Genomic DNA, 4,745 nt, shown 5'->3' on the forward strand with positions numbered 1-4,745 from the left:
AAGCACTGGCTTCAACTTAAAGTCACCAGCTGCATTAGCTGCTAACAATAGAGTCAGCCTGTCCTTTGAAGCTTTGAGGCCAGGCATTGACTTCTCCCTAGCTTTGAAAGTCCTAGACAGCATCTTCTCCCACTAGAAGGCTATTTTGTCTACACTGACAATTTGTTTAGTGTAGCCACCTTCATCAATGATCTCAGCTAGATCTTCTCCATAACTCCCTGCAGTTTCTCCGTCAGCACTTGCTGCTTCAGCCTGCACTGTTATGCATGGCTTCTTTCCTTAAACCTCATGAACCCACCTCTGCTACGTTCAAACTTTTCTTCCACAGCTTCTTCACCTCTCTCAGCCTTCATAGAATTGAAGGGGGTTAGGGCCTTGCTCTGGATTAGGCTTCAGCTTAAGGGAATGTTGTGCCTGGTTTGTTCTTCTATCCAGACCTCTCAAACTTTCTCCGTGGCAGCCATAAAGTTGTTTTATTTTCTTATCATTTGTTGTGTTCACTGAGGTAGCACTGTTAATTTCCTTTAAGAACTTTTCTTTTGCACTCACAACATGGCTAACTGTTTGGTGCGATAGGCTTTCAGACTGTCTGGGCTTTTGACATGCCTTCATCACTAAACTTAATCATCTCTAGCTTCTGAGTTAAAGTGAGAGACATGTGACTCTTCCTTTCACTTGAACACCTAGAGACCGTCTAGGGTTGTTAATTGGCCTAATCTCCATATTGTTGTGTCTCAGGAAATGGGGAGGCCTGAGGAGGTGGAGAGAGATGGGGAGTTGTTGGTCCTTCACTGTAGCAGTCAGAACACCCACATTTGCTGATCAAGTTCACCATCTTACATGGGCACAGTTTGTGGCACCCCAGAACAATTACAGTAGTAACATCAGAGCTCACTGATCACAGATCACTGTAACAGATATAATAATAATGAAGAAATTTGCAATATTGAGAGAATTATCAAAACATGACAGAGAGACACGAAGTGAGCACATGCTGTTGGAAAAATGGTGCCGACACAGACTTGCTTGATACGAAGTTGCAAAAAACACAGTATCACAAGCATAACTGTTAGAGCTGGGATTCGCAGGGCCTCAGGACAGAGAGACAGAGTCACCAAGGCTGTAATTATCGAAAGGAGTTTTATTGTCTAGCACGAGCTAGGGTCCACGCCCGAGAGTGCCAGCGCTGTGGCCTCTTGTTCGGGCAGGGACCCCTACGGTGTGTGAGTGAGCCTTTTATACCTAAGCTGTTCACGCACTGATCATGCATCGGGCTTTAACAGTGATTGGTGGGCCCCCACCCATCATGCATCTGCCCTCTACAGTGATTGGTGGGCCCCCACCCATCATGCATCTGCCCTCTACAGTGATTGGTGGGCCCCCACCCATCATGCATTCCCCAGCCTCTTACTTCATCCTGCCCCTAATTGGCTCTAACCTGTTGCAGGTCCTAGCCAAGAGGCTCTGGTCTCACAGTGCTTTTTCTCTGCATCCCATAATAAACCCATAATGCCCTGCGGTCAGCTGTGGTCAGCAAGCAAGCAGTAAACAGAAGCTGAAAGACGGCTGTTAGCCTAATAGCCCAGTATCTTACAATAATAAAGTGAGGTATACATGATCCTGTAATGAAAGTTCCAGAATTACTTCTCATTGGCTCCAATGGATTCATGAGACCATCTCTGAATCATCACCTTGCCAGGATGTTTGGATTTGCTTTTTAGCCAAGCCTGGGTCACATGGCCACTGTGGAACCAGGAGGTGGGTCACGTCCTCCAAGCCTCATAAACCTAGAATTGAAGAGAAATGGTTTCCCAAAGGAAAACTAAAGGGCATCTGCCAAAAACAGGAGGACAGGAGCTTGGGAAGGCTTAAAAGGCAGAAGGCCACTGACTCCCCCAGTGCCCTGCCTTCTCCTGCTTAGTGTCTCACCTGGTCACTTTTGACACTTCATTAACACAAATGCTACCTTAATGCTGCAGTACCCCAGCACCTGGAACTGCATACACTAAACATTTCCTGGGTGAATGAATGAATTCATGCCATATCCTGATGTCTTCTAATTGCAGCCTGTGTAGATTTCTACATGGCACTACGAACTAGGTGGCTTAAAACAACAGAAATTTATTCTCTCACAGTTTTGCAGGCTAGACGTCCAAAATCAAGGTGTCAGCAGGGCCACGTTCCCTCTGAAGGGTCTGGAAAAGAATCTTTTCTTGCCTCTTCCAGCTTTTGGTGGTTGCTGGCAATCCGTGGCATTCCTTGGCTTGCAGCTCCATTACTCCAACTTCTGCCTCCGTGGTTATGTGGAGCTCTTCTCCCTGCGTCCAAATTTTTGCCTTCTTATAAGGACAGCAGTCACTGGATTCGGGCCCACCCTAATCCAGTGCGGCTTGCTCTTAACTTCATTGTGTCTGCAAAGATCCTATTGCCATATGAAAATACATTCACAGGAGTGAGTACTTGAGCATATCTTTTTTAGGGACACAATTCTACCCACTAAACAGCCCTTTTGCATCTATATTAAGATTGGCTAAAAGATGCTGCAGTAACAAACACATCCCAAAGCTGCAGTGGTTTATTATGTAAAAGTTTGCTTTTCACTTACAAAGTCAGCAGTGGGGCAGGTTGCTGTCATTTTATGCCTCTGCCAGATCAACACGGGGACCCCCGGGTTGCCATGGCAGGGGAGGAGAGATTCAAAGAGATGCGCAGGGGCTCACCAAGTCTGTCATCACTGGATACTGTCTGTTCTCTCCTCGTCCTTTGGGACTTGGTCTTTGCTGGGCCCTGCCATTGGCCTGCGGGGCATAGACGCCTCTCCCTCGATGCCTGCTGCTTCTGCCGCTACTGCCATCTTTAAATGGGTGCCAGGCAGCACCTCCCCTGGACCCTGATGCTCTTGGAATGCCCAAACTACAGAGTTTTTGAATAGCTGCAGTCAAGGCTGCCTTCTGCCAGAGAAGCCCCAAAGCTATGTTATTTAGGCCCCAAAGACTTTTCAAAAAAGGTCAAAACCCAAATCGGGCAAGTGATGTCAATGAGCAAAACGGAGTGACGTGAGTCACACGCAAGGCAATACAGAGTGGTGAGAACTGCGGCAAGCCCAAGCACATGCCTCATCTGAAAGGGGCAGCTGCTACTTAGCTTCCCCTAATCATTGCCACTCGGAAACTGGCACCCAGTATTGCCAGATCTTTGGGCATTTTTTAAAAGAAAACCAGATAGTCAGATTTTTGCATGAAGTTTCCCAAATTTCAACATGCTGTTCAGGCTGGATTCAGCCCACAGGCCACGAGTTTGCAAACCCTGCTTTGGTGAGACAACTTTTTCCGTTTTCACTCTCAGCCCTCGGCTCCCAGCTTGGCATTCTGTCTGTCCGCAGCACTGGACCTGGGCCAAAGGGGGCTAGGCCAGGAGGCAATCCCCTTCCTCCACGGATCTCAGCCTGGCCCTCTCCAAAAGGGCCAAGGCTTCTCACTGGGTCAGGCTGATGGGCCCAGCCCCCTCCTGAGGGACAAGGGCCCTCTCAGGAGGTTCCTTTTAGGCTGACTCTGGCACCCCAGCTGCACGTGCCCACAGGCAAGCCCGAACTTGTCCAAAGCCCACGGAGACCCCGCCTGCAAGGGCTTTTCCGGCCCTTAAGATCAGGGCAGACTCATAGCCACGACCTCCAAGGCCCTCCACAGGCAGAGTGCTGTTGACTCTTTCAGCCCTTGACCTTGCTCCTCAAACCACCCCCACTGAACCCCAGTCCATCTCCCTTCCCAGACTGGTCCTGGCTGGTCCATCCAGCCCCATCTCCTCACCTAGGGGCCCCCTTTTTCTGATAGAGGGAATGTCCTTCTCCAGCGCATCTTGCTGTTTTTCATCTCTGGGCCTTTCTATATGTCATTCCCTAGATTGTGCCTGAAACATCCCCCTTCCCCCTCACCCAGCACTCCCACCTCTTTAGCTCTTCAGGCCTCAGCTCAGAAGTCACCTCCTCCAGGAAGCCTCCCCTGACTGTCTTAGCTAGCTTTGGTCTGAGGTCAGGCACTCCCATGGCCTGCTGAAGTTCCCCATCACAGCTTCTCCCCTACTTAATTGTCTTTCCACAGACAGGGAGGGGACATTCTTCAGGGGCTGAGACCAAGACTGCTTTGCACCACCCCAAAGTGCAAAGTGCAAAGCATAGCATCTGGTGCTATGCCTAAGGCCAAGGTAATGCTCACATATTCGGGGAACAAAGGAAGGAAGGAGGGAAGGAGCAAGCTGGGACCCTCCACGTTGTGTTTGCATCCATCTCTTTCCATCTCTGTTCATCTCACCTCTCCCTCTGTCTCCAGCTCTGAACATCTAAAATCTCTGCCTCTAACCCTCTAACGATGGCTCTGACCATCTGCTTCTGACCATTTCTTCCGAGAGTCCCTGACCCCAGGGAGTGCAGGGTGTCCTGGCCCCGGGCATCCCTCCAAATACCTCCGATCTCCCCAAGTCAAGGGCCTAGAGCGATAGCGCCAGATGTTTCCCAAAGGGGACCCTTAGGCGGTGCGCCCGGATCGCGAGTGGGGGAAGTGGGGTACAGAGGTCGCGCCCTGGCTTTGGACGCAGAGGCCTGGGGTAGCCGGCTGCCGGGAAAAGAGCCAGAGAAAAGAGCCAGAGAAAAGAAAAATGAGGAGAAAAGAGGGGGAGGGCGAGTGGGTGGGGCCAGGAAGGGCGGGCCCGAGTGAGCCCCCTCTCCCTCCCCCGGCCCCGCTGCCAGAGCC

This window comes from Microcebus murinus, chromosome 20 (assembly GCF_040939455.1).
Source record: "Microcebus murinus isolate Inina chromosome 20, M.murinus_Inina_mat1.0, whole genome shotgun sequence".
Taxonomy (NCBI): Eukaryota; Metazoa; Chordata; class Mammalia; order Primates; family Cheirogaleidae; genus Microcebus; species Microcebus murinus.